The following is a 27,495-nucleotide window of genomic DNA, read 5'->3' on the forward strand; positions in this document are numbered from 1 at the left end:
TCAGATAAGGTTTTGAGAGACTCCTTCCTAATAATAGCCATTGGTCTTGGATTGTGTATCGTTGAAATCAAATCTAACTCATCGGAAAAAATTCTATAATATGTTTGATGAGCAGACCGAATTAAACTACTTCTTTATTCTCGAGCATTTTTTCTTTCACATACTCATAAAAATCGAAACTAGCTTGGTCACAAGAAAAGCATCCTCGAAAACAACTTCAATAAGTACCTCACACGTCTTCCTTCGTGAATTGTAGTCTTGCTCTGACTATTCCTCTAAAATCGCCATCATATATGGATGGAAACAGAGGTCTTCATGAATAATTCTTCTCACGAAATGATCAGAAAGTTTAATGTCACATGTTTGCTTTGAAGCCCTGACTACCTTAAGGTTTCGGGTGATCTGATGGGCCGAATTACTACAGTTCTCAGATTTTTGTCACCCTTGTAAGTCGATTGAACAAAGTAAGCCACATAACACTTGATGATGACTGAGCTGTGCCTAGAGAAAATCTCATAGCCTCTTGTGCACTCTCATTTGCAACACAAACGGAAACTCTCAGATTCATCCCAAATAATCGGACGAGAATGCCTTTGTTGACTCCTGATGTGGTCATAAATGTCCTCAAAGTATTTGAAAATATATATAAGCATTGAACGAATATAGATAGATCTATATTCCTAGACTATGTATAAAATATTAATTCCATCTTTCGTGTTTCTGTATTCTAAAATCCAGAATAAGAGAGTTTTTTGTCCTTAAACCTATTGAGAAGTTACGCCAAATTACAGACTATTACAAGTAGAATTCCCTTAATTGGACTTAAAGTTTCAGTGGTGCTGTGTTTGGTGGATTGATGCAAAAGTGTGTTGTTTGATTATTTTCAGAATATTTGCCAGAAAGTTACCAACGAAGCTACATCCGTTGGCTACTTTACGTTGAGGTACTGTATATTCTTTCATTTTTATGTGATGTTTATCACTGTTCTGTAATTTTTTACGATAAAACAAAAAGGTTATGAATAAAATGTTTTAGTAGAAGCTGTAAACTATTTATGACAAATCGGTTTAAGCAATACTTGGACAATAACAATCATTTATGATTTTATTTTATCATGATTCCAGCCGTAAATCCTACTACAATTCAGAAAAATTAAATTATCATTATATTTGACATCTTTCATTACATACAACCGCGCGTAAAAACCCAAGCCACAAAAACCTTTTATATGCTGTGTAAACAAAAGTATTAGGTGGTGTAATTCATAAAATCATTCTTTTTTTTATTGCTTGAAGTCACGATATTTCAACGTATTACTAAATTTTATGTGAGGTTGTTTACGATTTTTGGAATGAGCGTCTTTTACAGACCATTTTTCAAAAAACGCATATTGTGCAAATAAAATAACCTTCTAATACTCGTTTTCTAATAAATTACATTCTATATTTCACTTTAATGATGATTTAAGTTTTGTTTCTACTATTTCATTAACAATTATGGATTTTTATTGTTTCTTATCGTACAGAATCATAACATTTGAATATAAGGAAGTTTCACCAGAAGAAAAATACGAATCTTCATAGATAAAATGCTGTATACTATATATGCTATATAATAATGCTATATAATACCAAAAAAATAATAAAGATAATAGAACCGTTACATTATTTATGAAATTCTAACATTTTGTATCTGATGCAAAATAAAATAATTGTAATCATGGCACATACTTCTAAAAAGTCCTAATTAAATGTCTTGATACTTTGTTGAAGTAGTTGAGAGGATAGAATTGAAAACAATTGTTGACATTGTTTCGAGATTGGAATTCGGAACTCAGCAAATCTAACACTTCTGTTGCAAATGAATGCATTCGTTCATGAACTCACGGATTTAGTGAAAAAAGGAACAGACCAGACAAAAGGAATAGACGAAACAAAAAGAGTCCAGGGATTCACAGTGGTAACAGCGATCAAGTGGACGAGCAATCTGTGAGTACTTATACTGTAATATTTTTCTAATTTATCTATTGGATTTCCATTCTCAAATTATTCACATACTAATAATTCGTTCTATTCACTACTATTTATTTCAAATCTAACTAAACTGCGCCACATACACTTATTTATATGCCACCAAAAGAATTCTCCAGACTTCTACAACATAAAGGAACAAAACAAATAAATGAATAGACCTTTCTAGAGATTATTCAAAAGGAACATTGTAAGTTAACCGCTTGAAATGTAAACAGATATAAAAAAAAACATCAAACGGATTCCGCGGTTTATAGAAGTAGTAAATTAAAGATGCAGCGCGCACCTTCGCCAAATTTTAGAATTTCAATTCATCGAGACCAGTTCTAGGGCGGAGGCACGTTCATAACAACTTTACTTTAACCTTTTCAAACACCCATGTATAGTTAAATTCCGGTGAGTTGGACCACTTTTTGGGGGAATAATGATAACTTGCTTGTTTCCTGAGTAAATCTTTTCGAATAGTCCAAGGAATTCAGAAATTGTATGTATAAATCACAATTTTTGATATCAAGGGAACATGATCTCCTCTTTTTAATGGAAAGTACGAGTATATATTGTTGACAACTATTGAAAACTATCTAGGACGCAATGATAAAAGCCTTTCCACATACAATCCCTATTATGTTCGTATATAGATTGATTTAAATGTTACAAGCCGCGTGACTCTATTTAATTGAAAGAGGACCCGTTTAGCGGGTGTAGGAAATGAAACATGTAACTTCGTAAACAAAGTAGAATTATGTCTTTCTCTTTCCATAATTCTAGTACATCCATAAAATTTTTGTGAGAACTATAACAATTACTTTTCTAGCTTGTTTTCGTGGCAAAATCAAATCTTTGAATATGAATATTGTTTTATCCCTATTTGAATGAGATCTGAGAACCTGATTGCATTTCGTCTAATAATGGGTTTACCAATAGGGACTCAGGCTCATTAAAGAATTGAAGCCGATGGACTATTCGAAGCGACGTACGTTCTCCGATTGGGCTCTGGAAAATATGCGCCAAGATGATCAATTTCATAGCAAAATCATCTTCATCTTCGTCAGTTTGCATGCCAACGGCGTCATAGGGCGATATTTTTTCGTCGACGATAATGGTCGCCACGTTACTGTGAATGGTGATCGTTATTGCGCCAAGATTATCGATTATTTTTGGCCCAAATCGGAATATATGGACCTGGACAGCATGTGGTTTCAACAGGACGATACCACAAGCCATACAGCACACGTTACAATCGATTTATTGAAGAACATCTTTGATGGGCGTGTTGTCTCAAAAATGGACCAGTCAATTAGCCGCCTCGTTTGTGCGATTTAACCTTTAGATTTTTTTCTTTTGGGCTACGTCAAGTCATTGGTCTATGCTAATAAGTCGACGACGCTAGAAGAGCTCAAAGCCAACATTTAATGCGAAATAGAAGCCCTTTCGGCCGAAATGTTTGGCTGAATCATGGAAAATTGTGTCCAAAGAATGAACCGGCGCAAACGTGCCCGCTGTGGCCATATGAGCGAAGTCGAGTACCATTCATAAATGTTTTGATAATGAAGTTTTTGAAATATCTGAAATGGTTTTCATTTTTTTTGAAAAAAAGTTGTCAAATTCGCACACTCCATCTTTTTAGATAATTTTACCACAACTTAAGTATGAAACTGAATTTTTCCGACTGTAAATCTTTTAAATGTATGTCAAAATTAAATTATATTGATAATACAATTTCAATCTTCATTTTAGTGCACTGGGCGATTAGATGGGCGAAAAAGTTCGTAGGTTGACACATAGATAATGCTACAATTATTATATCCATATGATTTCCAATTAACAACCTTCTAAAGACACGTGAATAAATTTGACTTGATACTATTACTTTGTATAGAGTTATAGCCTTTTGAGTGAAGCAACTTTTATTATTTTTAAAAAAAATTTTAATAAGGAATTTCTAAGAGTTTTGGTACTTAGACAAAAAAAATTATTCAAACTTTATCCCTGCAATTGGCTTCCTAAGTTTTATTTAAGGCGAAAAGAGCATCAAGAGAAAATTGTCACCGACGAATACATCAATCATTCCATAAAATGATTTCATATTACTGTGAATTGAAGCTGATTGAGACAGCTGAGACCCTGAAGATATCAAAAGAACTTGCAAGTTCTATTTTTAATTAATATTTGGGTGCAAAAGCTTGATGATTCTGAGCAGTATTGGAAACTGTTAATCGCAATGAACCCGTACTCCAATAGATAATAAATAGGGTGGCCTATATGTGAAGAACCCACTCCAAAGCGCGAAAGACGCAATAGTCGGTTGACAAGTTGCATCAGTATTTTGGGATGTGTATATTGGTATAATATCCATCGATTATCTTAAAAAAAGCAACTATACACATCATTATTGGAGAGTTTGAGAGACGAAATTGTGGAAAAAGACTCCAATTTAGGAAGATCGTACGTTTCGTCATGAAGTCATTAATGAGACAAATATACCTACTGCATAACGAAATCAAATTCTCTTATCCTTACTGATACATTGTATTTTGTATTAAATTGTTTTGTTCATAGTTCATGCAAATTTGTAGCTTTCTATTCGTAATATGTGTTCCACATTAGCTGCATATTCCTCTATTTTAAAAGTATGAAATAAAACAAATAATCAATAACCGAAAATATCATTTGAGATACAAAAGGAGGGAAGAATCAAAGATATAACTAGACCTGTTACAAAAGTTGTTTTTCTCTGGCGTAACCAATCACCTACAATTGCCATTTTCATGATATTTTCAGAGTAAATAGAATTTAACATGATATTGTTCATTACATGAAAATAAAAACACACGCCGTTCAGAGGATGAGGGTATGATTTCAAAGGAATTGATGAAAAAATGTATTTGAAATGAAAAGTAAACAAAAATTGCGTTTTTGAGGAGTCTTGCTCTGGGCCTATTGGAGATTTTATCGGCAAACTTACCCCCAGGCCTTTGAACCGCAAACAAAAAACATGATTTTTTGTGCTTTCTATTAAGAAAAATTGTATTCATTATTTTTCTTCTCAATTAAACGCCATACGGAGTACCTACAAGAATTATTTGGAATATGGAGGAGATTAAGTATCCATATTTTCTGTTGATAATCATATAATTTTCAATCGATTTGCTACCTATGGATACTGAAAATGGAAATAATTTCTTTGCCTCTATGAAACCATTATAATAAAATTCCATTCCACAAAATTAGAACAGAAAGTGAAAATGTAATATAATGATAAAAACGTGATTATGATGTAATACACTTTGGTTTTTATTATTAAATATTTATGTTGATAATCAATGAGAAAATCATTTTTTGTTACACATTGGTGTCAAGTGTGAAGTTTTATTCAATAAAAAGCAAATATAACTAGCTAGAAATTAAGTAAATTGTTCGCGGCAGAGCTCTTAAGAAAATTAAAAGATAAAGTTGGGGAGAAATTTGGGAGCATATTTATCACTATCAAAGAGTAGCGACAGTTTTGTTTCCTTCAATGGTATAGTTTTGATGAAGTTTCATTGACTGAAAAAGGTAGCTTTTGTTTTAGAATGACTTGTTGTTTTGTTTCAAGCCCAATGAATATACAGCTCTATTCGATCAGCATTAGTTACCAAGTATACACCACTTGTAAATTTAGAATTCCCCTGGCGGATCTATTCAATTCATGCTAAATAAAGAATAAAGCTTATCTTTATATTCATTATGATGTTCTGTTTTCCTTTTAAAGTGAACCAGCAGCTGTGTATGCTAATATCCAAGTTTCCCTTCATTCAAATAGTGGTGCTTCATTTGAAATAGTGAGTTCACACTTTTTCGACTGCAGACGAAATAATAGGCCAATAAAACCTTTTACGGAAAACCACCAACATTATTTTAATTATCACCAATATAAAAATCGCTGGTAGACTTAGTCGTATTAGTTCAGTCATTATAGGAGGTGGACTTCGGAAAATTGACATACCCAGTATAGTAGAAACTTGTATCTTGGCATCATAAAACTATCCTCAAAATTCACATATAATTGGATGGTCACAAGTTTTACAGTTTTAAATTTTTGTTGTAAAAGTTTTACGCTATTCATATTCGTTATCAATAGTGTAGGAAATTTAATTCTCTACAAACTTTGTATTCAACATTTTTTTTCACCTTAAACTGTTTTCGAGATAGATGGCGTAGAGCACGCGGTCAGAGAATTACCTGAGGTCAATTGGTAGTCCCGATCCAGAACCTGTAAGGTTATAATTTATTGCTTATTATATAATTAACATTTTTATCAACTTTTAGATTCAATTCAATCTTTCTTTCTGATCATTTTGAAATTTATTAATTCAATAACAATCATAATTTCTTTCGGTGAATAAAAAAATTACTAAGGGACATACTTCAATTACATTGTAATTATATTCTCATTTACATTTAGCACTCGAAGTAGAAAATAATAACATCTTATTTAGAATCCGTAAAATATTAAATTCTTTCATAACTCAACAATTATCTCTGGGAACGGACCCCTATTATATGCTCTAAGTCAACAAAGTCGGAAAAACCTGTGCAGTTATCAAATATTCCGCCAACGAGTGAAGCAGCTAAATCCCATTTTTTATCAAATTCAAATACGTTTGGAGGATGATCTAAAACCCCAAGAATGAGGTTGAACAATACGTAACGAATTCCTGGAGCCTATCATGACTATTTTACCGCCTGCACCAGATGAATTACTCAATACAAAATTCTGTAACTTCAAAAGTAGCTGTGGCTCAAGTTGTGGATGCAGGGAAGCGGGGTAACAATGCTTTTGGGTTCCGATCAGTGTAATAGGCAAGCTTGATTCAATGCTATACCATATTAGACCGGTATTAATGATAATAGAACCTTTAACCTAGAAATCTTGAATGATTTGGAGACAAACATCGTTGAAGACGGTAATGAAGAGGAACTTGAAATTCAGCAGCAGAGAGACGATGACGACGATGATAAAGAAGAAGAAGAGAATTGAAATTAGAACTTGTTTTAGACATTTTTATTAATTTTGATAATGATAAAGCTATAAAATGACACTTAAAACATTGATCAAAGATGTTTTCATTTCCTTCCTTATTTATGTAGAAAGTCATTAGTATAAATTAGATTAGAATTAAAATACAATTTAAGTATGTGATTCATCAATTTCTCAATTACTTGACCAGGTAAGTGTTATTAAATAAATGTACACATAATTAAAAATAGATATGTAACCAAGAAGAAATGAATTCATTCTAAAAGTTGATATAAAATTATAATTAAACATTTAGCAATAAATTATAACCTTAATATTATGAGTTTTTGATCGAGATTACCAATTGATGTCAGATAATTATTTGACCGGGCGCTTTATGCCCTTTATCTCGAAAACAGTTCAAGGTATACAAAAATGTTAGGTAGAAAAGCTGTAGAGTTTTAATTCTCTACAATATTAATAAAAAATACATTCAGCGTAAAACCCATAGAAAACGAGATATTTACAAAAAATGTGGAAAAAAATTATCCAATTATATGTGAATTTTGAGAATAGTTTTAGGAAGTCAAAGTTTTCACTTGGCAATATACTGGGTATGTCGCTTTTCCGAGATATTCACCTAATTTGGCCTATGATAACTGGACTATATCAGTTCCCAAATTTTTAAGGAATTGAGATTTATTAGCTTTATTTTATTTTATTAGTTTGCCAGCTTCAATCTTGTTCTACATGATTATGAGTCATATTTCATTTTAGTAATTTTTGAATCAACTTTCCCGAAAATAGCATACTGGAGTTATGATTTGAATTAGTTACTAACAAACACGTGGCAACTGAATACTATTATGTCTCAAGACAAGAATATGCTTCACTTCGCCGTCTAGACTGAAAAAGTAAAAATTAGGAGGAGTGAAAAAAATTGATATCATCAGAGTGAAAACGAGATTCAAATTCTAATCTTAAATTATTATTGTATCAATTAAATTCAATCATGAACAAACATCTTTCAATTCAACGGTTCACAATAACGATATCTTTCAATGACGGTAAACAAAGAATTAGGACAGCGGGTAGGATATGCTATAGATCTTTAGTACGGATGACTCTATTATTGTGATATTAGTGCCTGCCATAAACTAGAGTGCGTTGGCTGCATTTTTAGTTGTTTTATATGCACATAATAAATCATTTCACTATAAAATTTTCTGATACTCAATAAACAGCATTTGAATGGGTCTATAAAAAATTGAAATTAAGAAATTTTACCACTAAACATTCATTTTTCAACAGGCTAATACTCCAACTCCTCTCAGTTCGTGTTTGATTTTGTAATTAATTTTGTATTCGTTTAAATTTAGTAAATATACAGGTTGTTTCTATATTCTATCGACAACGCTTTACCACAGAGAGATCTCCATAAACGATTCATTTTGATATAGGAATACGAACGCCTATTCGCTGAGATATAGGGTGTTCAAAATTTAAAATTAAAATAAAAAATTTGCCATAAATCAAGAACGCTTCTAAATTTTTTTTGCAAATTTGGTAATCAATATGCTTCTTAATAGAGTAAAATGTTAACATGAACGAACTTTGGAAAAATTTAACCAGTAGCGCTCTGTTTGGGTTAGTTGTCAATTTTACCCCCTTATTTTTACGCCACTTGAGCAAAATCTTTTTTTAATTTTGTTCTACATTGCCTGATCTATTCTAGTTATAAAACTAATTAAGGAGCTTCAATGAACGGTGTCTCTAAACAAAAGTCTGCAAGCACGTAAATAATTTACGAATTAAGTAATTAGTCATTTGAATTCGAATAATGATTAAGCGTGAGTAATTAAAAACAAATAAAAATTACTCATAGTTTCAATTTCACGTTTTTCAATGATAAACTGGTGATGATAAAATGGCGTAATAAGTGTATTGAAGTAAGCGGACAACAGTTTGAACAACTACTGTAACTTTATCAATTTTGTTATTGTTGTAATACAGTGTTGTTAAAATTTAATTTGTGATTTTATTATTTTTATTTTCATCACCAATTTTGTTATCATTGTAATACATTTTTCTTTGAAATTGAGATTATGAATAATTTTTATTTGTTTTGAACTACTAACGATTATAAATTAGTTATTAAAAATAAAAGCAATAGACACAAAGCTAAGAATTCTAAAATTTTGGGAAAAGATTACTTGGTAACATTTCTTGAGAGTGCTCTCTTTTCGACATTTCTAGTGATTGAAGTATATTTAATTTATATTTCCAATAAATTTCAAATAAAAATATTGTATTTTAAATTTCGCGAAATATCATCCCATTGCGTTTAAATATACGAATTTTAACACTTTTTATTAAAATTTCCGGTATCAAAGCTGCTAGATGCGAGACTCACATGCGAGAGGTTCCAGGTTCAAGACACGTTTTTTTAAATTTTTTTCAATTAGACATAATAATTATTTAAAGGTAACATTTATAATTGGTATTTCTGGCGCATATAGAAGAGAAGAGTTGACAAGACTAAGAATCGAAGATATTAAATATAAGGAAACAATCTTTATCGTTTAAATCCTGCTAATTCAAAGATAGACTATTTGGCTTATATTGGAAAATATTTCGCATAAAGACCTCTTATGGTAGGTACTTCCAGATTTGTCTCAAAATATCCAAATAATAAATGCAAAAAACCACCAGTGGGTACGAATACATTCGGTAAATTGCCATGTATCATTGCGAAGTACCTCAATTCTTCACTTGATCCAGTTATGTAGATCATTGGCAACCATGGTAGTGAACTCTGAAGGAGACCTCCTAGCTGTAAAGAAACAAGGAGGCTGGAAGTCTTTAACAGTTACAGAGGGCTACGTAGACGCTATATCGAATGAAAGAAATAATATTTCAATATTAAGGGATGATAATAACATCCACGCTCGTTACCAGAAATTCTTCATCCTATGGAATAGTGTTGTTGATAATTGAATTCGTCTGTTGTTTTGTCAATTTGTTCTAATTTTGATTGAAGTGCTCAAAATATTCATCAAAATATGATATATTTTGTTGGAGAAAAAATAAGCTCAATTTACGCACCCAGTGCGTTGAGAAAAATAGTCACATTCATCGAAAAAAGGTTACTCCACAAACTTCTTACATAAATCACTATTATATCCAAAAAAAATTGATTGATAGTGCTATTTTGAAATCCATACCCTTCCTCATACCTTAAGAACTACTCTTCATAAACCAGTGCAAGTTATAAAACTGAATATTAAGGGCAGCAATGTCTCGTATCAGTGATTACAAATAACGTATTCGTCAAAGATAACGTCACACAGTCATTGTAATCGATAATCTCAATTGGAACCCTATGGCAAACAACACCTGCTTTTAAAGGTAATATTTTTAATACTACCAGTAACATTTGTGTCTACTCATACTTGATAAAGTTTGAATGTAAAGGTTTGATATTGATCACAAATCCACTATCCAATCATTGCACTAAGTGAGTTCCATTCACTTCCTGACTATGGAATAGTTTACAGTTTTCATCTCACTTTTACAAGGTTTCGAAAGTTTATTGTCAGGTTCTCCAGTTTTTGGTTCAAGATACATCCACAAAAAATAACCTATCCCCATGCTATCCATAAAATTCAAATACCATCTAACTCCGGATTGCATCATAATAGTGTAGGGAGCAATCATCCTGTTGGAACAATATTTTCAAATAACCGTTCTTCTTCCAAAATTTGACGTATTACCGATTCTGTTGCATTTTGTAGCGTCTTGAGATTATCTTAAATACTAAAATTAGTTTTGGAGAAACGATGTGGTTTTCTAGAATACCTACCAAACTTACATCTTTTTGGTAAACCGAGTAGGTGCTTAATGCAATTTTCACTGTAATAAATCATGTTTTGTGTATTTAGATTCGAATGAAGATCAAGATATATAAATAAATCGTTTTGACGGTTATTCCAAGTTGACTCAAATAAGCTCCCGAAACGAGATGATCGGGTTACCATTCACCACATTTTCATTAAAAATAAATATCTTTGCATGAATATCTTGTTTGATTCCATCAAATATTAGGATCGCTTCTACTTTACCATTCAAACTCACCATTTCGCTTCTTGAAGCACTTGAATGTTCGGTTTGCAATAGATTATTAATGTTCAATTACTTGGATAATCAAAAAATGTCAAATTTTAGACATCAACAGAACCGATAACAACAGACACAGATTTTGATATTCATTTTCAGTATTAACAGATTTAATTCTTCACAGATTTCCTTCTTTTTAAATTCAGTTACCACATACAGGATAAGTATCATTGAATGGTTTCTTGTGACGTAATTTTCGGCGAGTACGTAGTCTACCATTACTAGGTAGTATAGAACTTAAGAAACCTTCATTCCAAATTGTCATGTCAAAAGTCTCACTAGTTCAAATATTACGTTTCCAAAGATGAAATGGTAACAGGTGACTCGTAGTAATGTACAATATTCGTATCGTCAATTCATATTAGGATATATGATGAGTTATAAAACTGGACCTCCGGTATCGTTTATATCATTTCATTTGCTTAACATAATATATCGTAAATAACTATTTTTATTTCAAAGACGCAAAACTTGTCTAGTTACTTGTTACAACTAAAAACTGTCAATTAGTAAATGGTCAGTTCCGTCTTCCTAATTGAGTTGTACTTTTTTTTTCGCAACCCATTTTCTGGTACACAAAGCTACAATGTTTTTATCCGTAGTAGAAAAAGTTCGCGAACAGCCCATTTGAATGTGAAACAAAAACTTGGACAAAGTTATTAAATTATGACACTTTATGTCACAGACAGAATGAGTGAAAAGTTTTGTTTTGTCCTTGTCCTGCACTATAGTCCTTTTCAGGACCTAAGACAATTCATGTCACGATAATGAATGATTGTATGAAATAGCTCAACAAAAACTTTTTGAATAGATTAATGGCCTACCGTTAGATTACTAGCGAGACGGATTAATGTTTTTTAAAACATGAAACTTATTATGTTATTGATGTGTTTTTCAAAAAGTCGTGATATTATGTTCAAATTAATACCTTCCAGATATTTCAGAACTGATAGCATGAGACCGAGAAAAGAATAATACACATCAGTGATTGATAGATCATATGAAAATGTATCCAATTATGCTAAAATCACAAGTCACTCTTGATTTTTTTGAAAACAATTTTAATTACAAAACTTACTCAAACTGAAGGAGAAAGTGAAAAAGGTATTCGTAATTAATACCGGTATTCTTCACTTCCTAATAATCTCCTTTCAAACTATTTTTTCTAATAAAATAAACCTTCGAGTAGATAGAGTTATTTGCCAAATAAGTTATTAATATATATCAAAAGTGGTTTATTTCTTCATTATACCTTTATTTGATTAGTTCATTTTTGGAAATATTCCTCATACAAATAATTGAATATTTAATATGGAAGCTTTTTAAGATTAAGACGGTTTTAGTCTGGTCGAGAAAAAATAAACCTGCCGAAATTAGTTCTCTGTCTCGGAAAAATATGGTTGATGGCTTAATCGATCCGGAATGGCATCCCGAAAAAGACGTCTTTCGTCTTTTTTCCGGGAGAAAAAATTACAATTGTTATTAACAAAAAACTGGATGAAAAAAAGAGGGGTCCAGTTTTTTGAAAATTTCTCAAAAAGTATAAGTCGTAGGTCAAATATTCAAAAAGATTCTGAAAGAGCAGGAAATTTCAGCTAGGAAGTCTTCGACTCCCGAAATCGTACGACCAATATTTATAATTTTTATTTAACATTGAAAATAGGCTCCCGCGCGGCAGTTTTGGTATGCGCGCGACGCTGCCATTTCGGAGTCTGGCTTTTAAATAATTTTTTTATGCAACTAAATGTTTATAAAAAAATTTCAAAAAATTCAGGTATTATCTAGAGACTTCAAAGATTATGACCCCGTGTTTTAGAAAGTTTAATAACCATTTTTCAAAAAGTTAGGCTATTGTTAATTAACAGTTAGTCATACAGTAAAATTATAAAATTCAATAAAAAATAGTAGAAAATTTTTTTTACCCTATTGTATGACTGTATGACTAAGTATTGTTGCAGATCGTTGTTTTTATAATTTTTTCATCTACCGAAAAAAAAATAAAACAAGAAAAAAAAATTGTTTATAACAATTTGTTTAATAAACAAATGAATAAATTACGAGTAAAAAAATTTTTTTTTTGCAATTATGTAGAGAAATGCAAATAATGATTTTTAAGAAAAAAAAAATTACTTAAATATTTATTTAAATAATAGTTATATTAAAAAAACGATTATAAACAATAAGATATTGTTATTAAGAAAAAATTTTTTTTTAAAAATCATTATTTTCTCAGGCTAATAATGTGGTAAAAAAAATTTTTTGAAAAATATTCAATTAGTCCATTTGTTTAAAAATTTTTTATAAACAAATGGCATAAACAAATTTTTAAAATTCCAATATGGTGCCAAGGATGAATATAAAATCATACCTGGCTTAAAGTTATTGAAAAAAAAATAGTTTAAATAATATTATATCAATTTTTCTTTTTTTAACTTGATTAAAAATTAATAATTAATGAAATAAAAAAATTTTTTAATTTTTTTTTATGCCATCTTGTTCAGGATATTAATAAAAAGGAATCTACGAGAGGAAAAAAATTCAGGATAATTATTTAAACTTTTACACCGCCTTTTATAACAGCGAAAATCAGCAAAATAACTGTTAATTAACAATAGCCTAACTTTTTGAAAAATGGTTATTAAACTTTCTAAAACACGGGGTCATAATCTTTGAAGTCTCTAGATAATACCTGAATTTTTTGAAATTTTTTTATAAACATTTAGTTGCATAAAAAAATTATTTAAAAGCCAGACTCCGAAATGGCAGCGTCGCGCGCATACCAAAACTGCCGCGCGGGAGCCTATTTTCAATGTTAAATAAAAATTATAAATATTGGTCGTACGATTTCGGGAGTCGGAGACTTCCTAGCTGAAATTTCCTGCTCTTTCAGAATCTTTTTGAATATTTGACCTACGACTTATACTTTTTGAGAAATTTTCAAAAAACTGGACCCCTCTTTTTTTCATCCAGTTTTTTGTTAATGACAATTGTAATTTTTTTCTCCCGGAAACAAGACGAAAGACGTCTTTTTCGGGATGCCATTCCGGATCGATTAAGCCATCAACCATATTTTTCCGAGACGGAGAACTAATTTCGGCAGGTTTATTTTTTCTCGACCAGACTATTTTGTTTGATGAGGAATGAGGAAATACAGAAAATTACAGAACAAGCTTATTCCAATACATGGACGATTGCTTCATAGACATCTTTCATAGTATTACCAACAGTAGACTATTTGTTGAATACATAATAAAGTGACAAATACTTATTAGTTATTTCGGATTTAAACCATCTAGGGTGAAGAAACGGTAAACATTTATTCGACAATTAAAATTACCTACTAAAGTTGTGTGGCTAATAATTATTTGGCACTTTATTATAATGTGAAGAAACCTGCCCTAAGTTTATAACATATAATTGAGGAATTCATATATATATTACTTCGAAAAAACATCAGAAATTATATGGTAGCGTTGTTACCGTGAATGTACAGAAGTCGCTATTACTGCATAATCTGTTTTAATAGAATATGAGCCTTTTTTCTATATAACATGTATACATTTCTCACAAAATCCAAGTAGTACCAAATGATATTTAAAAAGCTCACAATATAATTATTTCTTCGAGCAGCAAAAATTTTTTAAATTCAAGTTTGTTGTTCTCGACGCTCGATTTTGTATTGGTTACGATTATACATGGAACAATATTTTTGTGTATTCTACTAACTATTAACAAAATTGAAGGTGAAATCACTGAGAGAAATATATGATGGAGTATCGTTCTGGTAATTTGTAGTACCACTACGCAAAAAAATGATTGTCTTGACATCTATTCAAATTGTTTTTTGGTTAGAAGCATAAAATAACTTTCAATGTTTTGTGACAAATAACAAGACATTTACCGTGTGAAGGAAGGTTCTATCCTGTATTTAGGATGTAGAGGTTCGACTCCTAACGTGTACTGTATGATATAGTTTTATTCCGTGGATCACATGCGAAAGCCTAATCATTTTGTTGAATGTTCTGTTTAAGTAACAAAGGACGATATTCAGAAACACAATGACATAGAATTGATATAACATAACGACCTGTTCCTCATCACTAAGGTCCACTAATACCAATTCCACCATTGAATTGGAAACTCGAGACAATTTTGACCCCTACTTTAGACTTAAGATTAGAGCTAATTACATTTTATTTGTCAAAATAAATTCAATGATTTGGTGCGAAGGTTCAATCCAAACAGAATTTCTGGCTTCTAGACCGCAAGAATGGATTGGACAATTAGAGATATAGAAAGATCAATGAAGAAACTAGATATTGATCATAAACTATCATGAAAGCGCTTCTTAATAGATTTTCCAAATAAAATCACCCCAAAATGGAAACAAGAAACCATTTATACAAATTGTTTACTCATGTTCGATTAAAGGTACTTATATACACTTATCATTATCCACAGTTCCATAGTATAGTGAGAATCTATGAAAAAAACCAAAAAGAATTTCACGAAAGATCAGAGCATAACAGCTTTGAAAATTATGGGTACTATAAGAAGTGATGCACAATACTAGTATCAGTGGCAATCCTGCTGTGCCTATAATATATTTCATGAAAGGTATGGCCTCACAAGACGCTTTCTTATTGGGAGAGAATTCCTTTGGAGGCAAAACACTTATGGCATTACAGCTATCAATAAATCGTACAGTCTGAATACACATATCTAATGCAGAAATTTACGCAATAGAGAAGGCTTTCAAAATAATCAAAGGAAAAGTGTTCAACCAATCACAAGTCCAACAATCTACATATATATCCAAGCAACCCTAAAATAATGTCACTAAAAACAACAAAATCAGAAGTGGTAATGAGATGTCACGAGGCAATCTCCAGGATTTGTGATAATAAAGTAGTTATTTGCTAGATAACTGAACGTCATGAAGTGGTAATAAACTTTAGAGCAGAAAAGCTTGCAAAAAGTGTAGCAAGGGTAGGAGGTAACTAAGAGACAGTTACTGTGCTACTACGGATGGAATTGTTGGAAGAGGTTATTGACAGAAGGATCCGAGTCAAATATCAGGATATATGGTCAAACAGAGCTCATTGCACGACATTCAAAGCGATTTAACCAATGTGAAGAAATTATGATATTCACGAAATAATAATAGGACAGAGGACTATTGGGATCTTATTGGATATTGTACCGTTTGCAGAAGACTCCATAAATTGGGAGAGACACTTAATAGCTATTTAATAAAACTGTCGCGTAAAAGAGACGATCCAGCGACTGCTCTGCCTATGCTATACATAACAAAAAACGACGTCAAATGTTGGGAAACGAGACCCTAGATTATCTCGACGAAATGCTAGAATCAGAAAAATTAAAATCACAAACGCTTAAAAAAGAGTTAAGAAGGATCATTTTTCAGATTTCACTGTAGGAGAAAGTAGACCCTGCTGGAAGGTTGAAAAGCTAGAGCGGAGGTTTTGTAAGATCGTTTCCCAAATATTTATGGCAGAAAGCATCACCTGGGCTATAAAATCTCTCAAGCCGTACAAATCTCCATGTGAAGACGGAATCTACCCGAATTTACTCCAAAAAGGATTCCTCATAAGGAGGCTTATAGCGCTTTCTCATGCTAGCTTCACATGAAGTCACATTCCTGAGTCCTGTAGAGACGTCAGAGTCAGCTTCGTCCCCAAAGCAGGTGAAAGACCTAGTTAAGAAGTTGAATCCTATCGTCCCATCTCCTTACCTTCTGAAAACTTTGGAAAAAATTATTGTTTCCTACATCATAACTACTTACACAAGTACTCTCTCTACTCGCTCTACTTGAAAATCAATTCGCATACCAAAATGGTAAGTCGACTGCCTCTGCCCTTCTTAGTCTAACCAGCAAAATGGAAAAAGATATAGAGTATAAAGAGGTAACGTTATGTAAGTACCTTCATAGATATCGAGAGTTCCTTCTCCAGCACGCCAAGACACTCCATCCATCAGGCACAAGTAAGAACCAAGTATTGTGGCTTGAATTATGACAGCCTTGGATGGTTGCAATATGAATATCGATATAGGGGATGTGGCAATAATTGCTAAACTGGGTGACGGGTGCCCACAAGGCTGCTGCCTATAGTAATTAGTAGTCGATCCTCTACTCACAAATCTAACCAACACAGGATATGGAATCTGCGGATACGCCTATGACCTGGCGATAATTTTGTTGGGTGAGCATGATGATATTGTATGGAAACAAAAGCAATTTGCCTTAAAAATCGCTTAAAGATGGTGTGTTCATGAAGGTCTGAATATAAACCACTCGAAGACCACCCCTATTCCATTCACTATTCATTCTCATTCCATTCACACATTCCAGTAATCTATAAGGCACGTAGTGCTTTTCACAACTGCTAGTATTCCACACTGATGACTCGAAAATGGAAAACGGACACGTGGAGCAAGGAATATATGGCACAGGAGACAAGCTCGGTATCCCAATGGGTCTAGAACTTTTTTTAGGCGAAAGCATAAGCTATCCTTACACGCGCATCTCGCTGCGCACAACGTAACTACAGGACTGTAAATATATTTATCCTATCAGATAGCAGAGCAGCCTTGCAAACACTTGACTCTTATGAAATTGAGTCAAAGCTTGTGTGAAACTGAATTGAATCTTTGAACTCAATAGGACCAAACAATGAAGTTACTCTTATGTGGGTACCTGGGCACACCAGAGTACACGGCAATTAACAAGACAATCATCTGACTAAAATAGGCGGTACAATTCCTTTCATAGGACCCCAACAAAAAAATGAGAAGAAATCAGAAATATGGAAGAAGATCGCAGGTCTGAAACAATCGAAAAGATTTCTTTCTTATTCCACCAACTGGTCTGAAAATAACCTAACATAGAACATAGATGAGCTGAGGAGAGTTACTGGTTTGCTTACTGGATACTGGCCGATGAACTACCACCTGAAGAACATCGGAGAAACTCTCCACAGCTCTTGTTGCTTCTGTAAAGAATCAAAAGCAGCCGCCTAACATATTTGTGAATGCGAGGCTCTCCAGAAACGAAGACTACAGTACTTACATTCAAGTTTTTCAAAGCCAGAGGAGGTGAGTTGCATAACATGCAGACAGGTAGCTCACTTTACGAAGTCGTTGGACGACTTTACGCACTAGCTCATCTTAAGCTAAAAAGGGTAAAATATGAGAGGGTGGTTTGATAATTGAGGTTTACAAATTGAATTGTGAAAAATGGAATGTAGTACAATGGATCTTATGCCTCCAAGAGTAATATGAACAATCACGGTCGAGGTTACTAACCTAACCTAACTTAAACAGATCAATTAGAAAATTTTTGATAATATGAAGGTGTAAGCATTGTCAATGAATCATAAACTATCATTTCTTGATTTGTTTGTAAGATAGCTATGCAAAAGAACATCGTTCTATAAAAAATGTCCAAATAGGATCTTTCTGGTATGTAATTAGCAATATCAAGTATACTCCTTTAATTAAATTCAAAGAAGTTCTTCCTCAGCTCAACATCCAATTAGGACATGTGAAATTTTGTAGAGGAGATGAATAGATAAAATAAAAATATTGGTATTCAAAAAAATATTTTTCACAATTTAGGAGAATTGAGCTTGAAGAAACTGAACCAAAAAAAATGTGAATCATTTGTGAAACTAAAGATTTCTTAGGAAAAAAGACAAAAGAGAGAAAGCCTGAATGAAGAGAGTCTCAATCCAAAGAATAGTTATTCATAAACAAAGATAAATATATTATCCAGACTTAGAAGCCCAGAAACTCGATGTCGAATGTTTAGAGAACCAGCAATTTTAAGTGCTATATGGCTTCTTAAAGAAAAGCCACAGAATAAATCATATTCTATTGTTGTGCAATAGTTTGATATGTTATTTTATTTAAAATGTATATATCTCGTTGACAGTAACATTACTCCTATTTTTGTTATCAAAGAAGAATAATTTTTTATCGACAAGTATGATGCATGTGACATAAATTTGCTACAATAAAAAGTTGCTCGCTCATATATTGCAAAACTGTTTAATTCAAGAGTTTTGCACAAGATTGAACATATTTGAAACATCTATTCATCATTCATGAGCCTAAATCCGCGCTTCAAGATTAATGCTAAAATATATTCAATTTCAAAATAAATTGAAATATTTCAATTCAATTTTTTTCTTCCATTTTTAAATCCCACATTGAGAACAGATACAAACGAGATTCAAAACAGAAATCTAATATTATATTCAATTCACTCGAGCTCCTTGTCATTGTGATATTTTCTGAACTTTTTTTTTATCGTTATGACAAATTCCTTTATATTTTTAAATACTAGTATGAGATTTATTATAAGTAGAGAATTTCAATTTGGCAACATTATCCTCTAAAACAACCGATATTCTCATTCATTTGTTAAGCCTCAAAGTTCATCACCAAAAGACTGTGGTAACGCTTTTAATTTATTCATGTTTACGAGTACTTTGAGTGAAAAACTTCATATATGAAAACATATTGACATAATGCGAGTTCACTGCTACTTATAATCATCTTCAGAGCCATTAATATTAGAATCTATTTATCTTCTAAGCAATTGCATCTGTTCAATTTCACCAAATTTTGTACCTAAATTTGGCCTCCTGCGAATATCGGAATCAAGTGTATCAGGAGTTATAACACACTACCATTGTTAGTGTTGTGATTCTTGAAATGAACAAAGGGTTCTTTCCCATTGATCCACAATTTTATTGCTTTTCAGTGATGAAGTTTACTTTAAGATGGATAGTTGTGAAAACAAACAAAATTGCAGAATATGGGGAGATGACCTTACTGATAGATTTTGAGAAAGAAACATGAAGCCAATATGAAATGAAGGGATATTACAAATAAAGAAGAGGAGACCATGATAAGAGAAATAAAGAGAGAACAGATAAATTGGAATGTACAAATGGCAGGGACAGATTTCCAATAAAATGATAAGAGCAAGAAAAAAATATCAAGACAATAATCCTAGATGCAAGTGGATAGATCGAATAAGTTGGATAAGAAATATGGAATGAAAAGACATGGATAGACAAATTGGGTATAAGAGAATCCGGTATCTAAATTGTCCACTGGCACGTGACCAGGTGGAAGGAAAACTGAAAAAGGAAAAGAATATTATGAATGTATCTCTAACATTGCCGGGAAAATGGAAGCACTTTTCTGAACACATAATACATTCGTATTGCTTACTAAAATCCTAGAGATAGGAGGTGAATTAGAGCGTTACCAAGACCACCTACCTATATTATAAATTCTCTCACTATTTGATGGAATCAGGAAAAAATTCTAGTGGGAAAATTTCCCATTAAACGTCAATCTAATTTAATATAAAATGGACTGTGAAGAATATGTCTTTTCCCTAGCTTTAATATATATATATATATATATATATATATATATATATATATATATATATATATATATATATATATATATATATATATATATATATATAGTTTGAAATAAAATAATGAACAATAGGAATATAATCCTAACTATATAAAATAATGGTTCATCCACACGTCTAAGTCTATGATTTAAGCGATTCGTCGTCTTTAAACAAAATAACGTATTTTTCGGAACCCGTACGTCTTCGGAATTCATACTTCATCTGAAAATATCAGTGCTCACGTTTTCTAAGCAATTGGCTGTTACTTCTTCGATATAAACCTATCATCTCTTTGAAATTCTATTTAGATAATTAAAATGGAAATCAATCTGATATGTTCAGAATAATCAACCGCGCTCGGCAAATTTAAGTCCATTTATATAAATATCGCAGAGTTTGATTTGTTTCGATAGTAAAACATGTAGAGATTGTTAATGATCTGATTGGTCTTCACGAGTAACGATGTATATATAGAGAGTTTAAAAACTATATTCGAATCTCTATCAAAGAAATCCATTCTTGAAGGTAATAAGCTCATGAGCAACAAGTGAGTATTCCTTGTATTATTATATTATTACATACTCGTCCATGACGTTGATCCTGAAGTGCTCTCTGACCGGTTACAATGGAAGAGTCTAAACTTTGCTCAACGTGCTGGACGAAAAGCATTCGATATTGTTTTTCTACACGTTCTCATCACAACGGCGATTTGTTCATAGGAAGGCATATTTATTCATTGTTGTGTGTCTTTAGTCTCTAGAAATCTAGAAATTCCTTTCTGTTAAAAATTAATGCTCAGCAGCAAGAGTCAGTTTATGATTCAAGTCATAGTCAACGGAACGAAATAGTAAAAAGTAACCTACAAAGTCAAATAAGTTATGAAAGTAGTTGTAAGTTGATTATTATATTGTCAAGTGTGAGTTTGTGAATGAATTGAGAAGTGGAAGACAGTGTTTATAGATTCAGCCCACAGTTAGAAATAGTTTAAATAAATTTGAAAATTAGGAAAAAAAATATGATGTAACTCCCACAACATTCCCAACCACAAAATAAATTTTAACTCCTATGTCTCACAGCCCCATAATATTAAAAACCATATTTTCACAAGAGAAATACTATCAAAAAATCAAGTAAGTATGCTTGAAAAATGTTTACCTCGTTATATCATCACATAGACTCAGAATCACAAAATCTTTATGAAAAGATCAAAGTCCGACTCAAACAATTTTCTAAGAAAATTGAGCGACGAATAATTGAGATATAGAAACATTTATATCAAGAAGATAGTATAAATTAAGTAGTGGAGGAACAGAATAAAATCACAGTGCTGAGAGAAAAGTGGTTATTATGAATTTTTCAGGAGATGAAAGTATGGAGAACATAATTGAATTGCTACCGAGAATTTACAAATTGATCTATCTGGAATAATCGTCGATAGTCATCGCTCTCACGAATTGCTCTAGAGCATTTACTGAAATAGAGAGTAAACATTCCTTTGTCAACTCAATTTGAATAGAATTCACAGTGGTGAGATCTCTCTCCAAACACAGTTATAATGAGCAAATTCTAGTGTGTGCCTTAATTCAAATTCAATGCTGTTTCTGTCAATAAATTTTTCACCTGACTACATATATTGCATTAAAACAGCTGTAATCACAAGGAACTGTTTTATTAGATTATAAATCGAAAGAACCAGTCTGAGCGTCATGGCCATAAATTTTCTCACCAAACTTTTCGGCTTTACCGTTAGTCTACCAGGGAAGTTCCAAAGAATGTTTGGGAAGGTGTCAAAGTATAGAATGAATACCACTTTACAAGTTACGTTCTACTTTAATGATGAAACGATAAGGTTCCATTGTTTATGATTACCAGTTGATGTCTTGAAGCATATTTGTCAATTTCCTCTATCAAGTATGAGACAATAGAGGATGAGTATTAGTTTCCAAGTAACTCAAAGGTAAAAGGGTAAAAATATTGAGCAGATCGAAGTATTGGGTAGTTTAAGTTTGCGAGCTATGACATAATAGAGTGGTCACTAGCGACTCACAGAGACAATTATTTTCCTTCAAATTATTCTTGTATTTTTAAAAAATACTTCAACTTTGACGATATAATATTGAAGCCCCCTCAAAAACAGTGATATTTAGTATGACATTATGGAGATTTTATTTCATACCAGCGCCTCCATTAAGGAATTTGAGTCTTTATGGTTATACATAAGATTAGCTAAGTATATTGGGATGTACCCTCCGTCCGATTTCGCTGAAATTTTTCCATAAATTGTCCTTTATTAGAGAACAAGATTCCTAAAAAGATATATAGCAACAGTTATAGTTATAACGATTCTTATGAATATTTATAAAAATATGATTTTTCTTCCAAAAACAGAAATTAATCCCATTTAAAGGTCTATAAAAAAGGTTCTGAACATTTCTTGATGAAACCTACTCTTTTGATTGTTGAGACAGGCAGGAGCCAGATTGATTTGAGGGGCCCTCTCGCGCCTCACGCAGATTATCAGGGCTACCAATCGCTTACATACTTGGAGATTAGGTTAGGTTGGTAATATTTAATGTGGTAATATTTTTGATCATAACAGTCAGTAGCCAAAAGATTCAACTAGAAAATGTATATAACTTTTTTTAGAGATTGTTATGAGCTTCATTTTATATTGAACTTTTTTCCCAAAAATAAAAATAACCGGTGAAAATCATATATTCTCTAATTCTAATCAATAACAAGATTTGGCAGAGATTTCAGCTAGTAATTTCAACTTGGTACCAATGTCACGAACTTCAATTGAATATTCTGGTTTTTCTAGACTCTTTTTCAATGTGCCAAAAACTTACTTATATAGGACTACATGAATAAAGTCTCATTCAATAAAGCTTATTTTTTAGACAAAATAATTTTTACGTGTCGATAAATATATGATCTTCATTGCAATATAACCTGACCTTGTCATAAATCACATTAATATCAAAATAGAATCTGTTGTAACCATACGAAGCATTTTACCTTTATTAGTAGTTATTTCAAATTTCAATACACGAGAAATCAATTCTAGAATGAAATTATTCACATTGAATTCATAAACTAGAATATATGGATTTCTATTTTAAGTACACTTCATTTGATTTACTCAGCTATTTTCTCCATTTGTTATCAAAAAACAAATCAAGAAATGGAATATGAGACTCAGCATCGAATGTTTAGCCGGGAACGAGAGCCAGAGCTATTTATTTGAATAGATGTGCGGATATATATTATCGCTTGACTAAAAAGGATGTTATTGAATTAGCTTACGAACTAAGCGTCAAGTACGATTTATCACGATCTCAGACTTGTGATGACAATGGAATGGCTGGTGAAGAATGGTTTCCTAAGTATATGAGAAGCAATTCTGGACTTTCGGCACGACGAGCTTTCTACGACAATTTAGCTACTGTCATGGACCGTTGTAAATTTTAACCGCAAAATATATAATGTTGATGAGATTGGAATAACTACTGTGCAAAAACCCGACAGAATTATAGCTAGATATGGTGCTCATCATGTAGGTTCAGTGACAACCGAAAAGGGTACTTTGGTCACAGTACCCTTTTCAGTCAATTACGTTGGAAATGCTATTTTTCCATTCTGCGTCTTAACGCGATCTTTTCATCAAGGATGTACCTATAGCATCTGCTGGAAATGCAAATCCTTCGGGCTGAATGCAGAATAGAACATTTGTTCATTTCTTGGAACACTTGAAGAAGCATAAAAATGCTTATACAGCAAATTAAGTCTTACTTGTCTTACTCTCTTCTTCCCTCTGCTTCATAAACTCCAATTGCTTGATCAATATGTATTCGATCCGCTGAATAAGGCTGTAAATACTACCTGTGATGGATGGATGTATGCTAAGCAACCCTGGTAAAACAATTCAACATTAAAACTGGCTTTTGCACAACTGGAATTATTCTATTTAATTGAGATTTTTTTTGCTGAACTCAATTCAATTCAATATAGGTTAAGTCCTGGAAATACAATAATAGCAGGATGGTAATATTTAAAGTATTTGTGCATCAGAAGATAAAACGTCACCATCATCACCTTCTATTTTCAATCATGAACCACCAGAAGAGTCCGAGGAGCTTTCTAATGATAGTATTTTTGTACAACGATCGACTATAAATATGTCACAGTGCTTAAAAGTCCCGGACAGAGAACAGGAAACATTTTTGAAGATCTGGAACCATTAACTACACCACCTAGATATCCCCCTCCCTCTACAAGTTCTCAATCCATTCCTATGTAGATAAATCAAACAGATAATATCGCGACTTCGAGTATACCACATGAAAACAGAAATGAACCAAAGCTGAGCAAGTTAAAAGAGATTAGATGGAGGGAGAATCGAAAGAAATGCTACAAACAGAAACAAAAATAGCTGGCCACATGAATCATCATCATCATCAGAAGAAGAGCCTATTGCCTAGTTTGTATATCAGTATATTCCGAAAGCAGACCGAGGGAAAATGGATACAATGCACAGTATGTAAAATGTGAGAGCATGACGAGTACTCAGAAGGTAGTCTTAGTTTTGTTTGCCACATTTGTAACCGAGAATCATCTTGTCTTTTGGTGTATCTTTACCACAGTATTTTTATTGTCATCTTTTTTTTTAGAAATAATAGGTACTTCCCTATTCTTTTACCTTTGCGATTAATGAGCAGAAACAAAAAAAAATCGTTACCAATATCTGATTATTAAATAGCTTGAATTGTACTTGATATTAATCATTAAAGACAGATTAAAAATAATTTCAGATTATAATAATTACTTTAGACTATACGTATATTCAAAGACTCAAATAACCTTTCCCATTAGTCGACAGATATTCGGTCTTGTATTAAATATATTTTCATCATTTCTTGCTTAACTAATCCAGATGTTATGAACATTAAACTGTAAAATGTTCTTTCCGTACCCAGTTTACTATACATAAAAACAATAAACTTGCTTATAGTGTTAACAAAAGTATAAATCTATATTTTAAATATAAGTACTGATTGCATGAAGTAGTATGCAGGCCAAATTAGTTTATTGTGAATAATAGGTTTCATTATTAGCTTATATTATTATAATGTTTGATGATGGAGGTGCGCCTCTGAAAATTTTCTTGTGATTTCAATAGAAAGCTAAATCCTAGCTGCATGCCAAAAAATAGAGTTCTCACAATTTAGGGCATTGAACATATCCTTAAGCTCTTCAGTTCTCTAGCGCAGAAATGACATAATAGCCAGTTACAAAGAGATGGTTCACAAACTTGCTATTTTGAAACTAAACGGATTACATACCAAGAGTTATGTCCCATTTATGACAAATCTCACTTCCATAAACATATATCAACCGGGAATCTCCTGAACTAAGTCACCAATGAATAGTCTGAAGTTATAGAGAAATAAAGAGAATCCAGAGCAATCACACTGGATATATCGAAGACTTTTGACAGGGTTTGGCATGACAACCTTCTAAATAAATTTATATCGTACGGTTTGTCGTCCTCACTTATCGGCTGGCTTAGTAGCTTTCTCAAATATCGCTCAATCCAAGTTGCTATTCTTCAGAAAGGTTTAAGGTCAACGCTAGTGTTCCCCAGGAATGCATCTTGTCACCTAATCTGTTTCTCCTGTAAATCAAAAATCTATTCGACAAAACTGCGAACCCTACCTGGTGTCGTTCAAATCAAGCGCCCCAATAAACTCGGTTAACACAAAAATCCGAAGGCAGCAACAAATCACCACTATCTATCCAATCTGATTTTTTTAAATGCTGGTATTACAGGTTATGATTTGGTCCTGTGTGGACCAAATCTAAAGCTTTCCTGGTATAAGCTTGAATCAATACAGAGTAGAGCAGTCGACTTACAGGCGATCCAGAGTTGAACAGAAATTAGATTAGAACATAGAAAAAAGGTCACCGATCTTACTCTGTTTTATCGATACTACCACGGCAAATGCTCTTCCGATCTGTCCAGCATAATGCCACCTTTTTTTTTGCAGTTTTTGCAAGACCTACTCGACAGGCAGACGTGGCTTATGAACATCGAGTTCACCTCCAGATATACAGAGCTTCAATTTATCGGGAGTCATTTCTTTGGAGAAGGACAAGCAAGTGGAACTAGCTATCAAGGCACGTATTTCCCGAGCACTACAACCTAAAGATGTTCAAGATCAATATTCATAGACAGTAAAAGGATTCACCCTGTTGTGCTTGCTTTTTTATAGAAAAAATTAACAATATATATTAAGGGAACCGGATATATTGAGACAGCACAAAGTTGAGATAGCTGGGACACGTGGACTATTAGGAAAAATGTATTATGTTAAAGTTAGTGCTCCATTGACCCGATTTGACTCAAGATAAAGATGTTAAATTGAAAGAACAACTGATGAACAGAAGGCAGTCGAATGGAATAGGAGAGCGGATATTAAAAAAATGAGAATAAGATCTAAATTTCTCTATTTTATAAATATAAAACTAATCATTAATAAGTCTTTGTTTTATCTGCGTATTGATAATGTATCACCATAAATTAAAAATTGCTTTGCCATACAATTACTATCTTTATAGGATGCAAACTGAAATGAGGAATATTACATTCTTCTTAGAGAAATCAATTAAAAGGTGTGAACTGTTACAAGTTACAAAACAAAGAAAGATCTGAAACCCAACGGCAATAATGCCGTCTTCTACAAGATCTGTCTACCGTATCCATGTAATGAGTTTAACCCGATATTGGAGTACTGCCGCAGGCGAAAGAAAGATCTTTGAGTAGTCTG

The sequence above is a fragment of the Diorhabda carinulata genome, chromosome 9, assembly GCF_026250575.1.
Source record: "Diorhabda carinulata isolate Delta chromosome 9, icDioCari1.1, whole genome shotgun sequence".
Taxonomy (NCBI): domain Eukaryota; kingdom Metazoa; phylum Arthropoda; class Insecta; order Coleoptera; family Chrysomelidae; genus Diorhabda; species Diorhabda carinulata.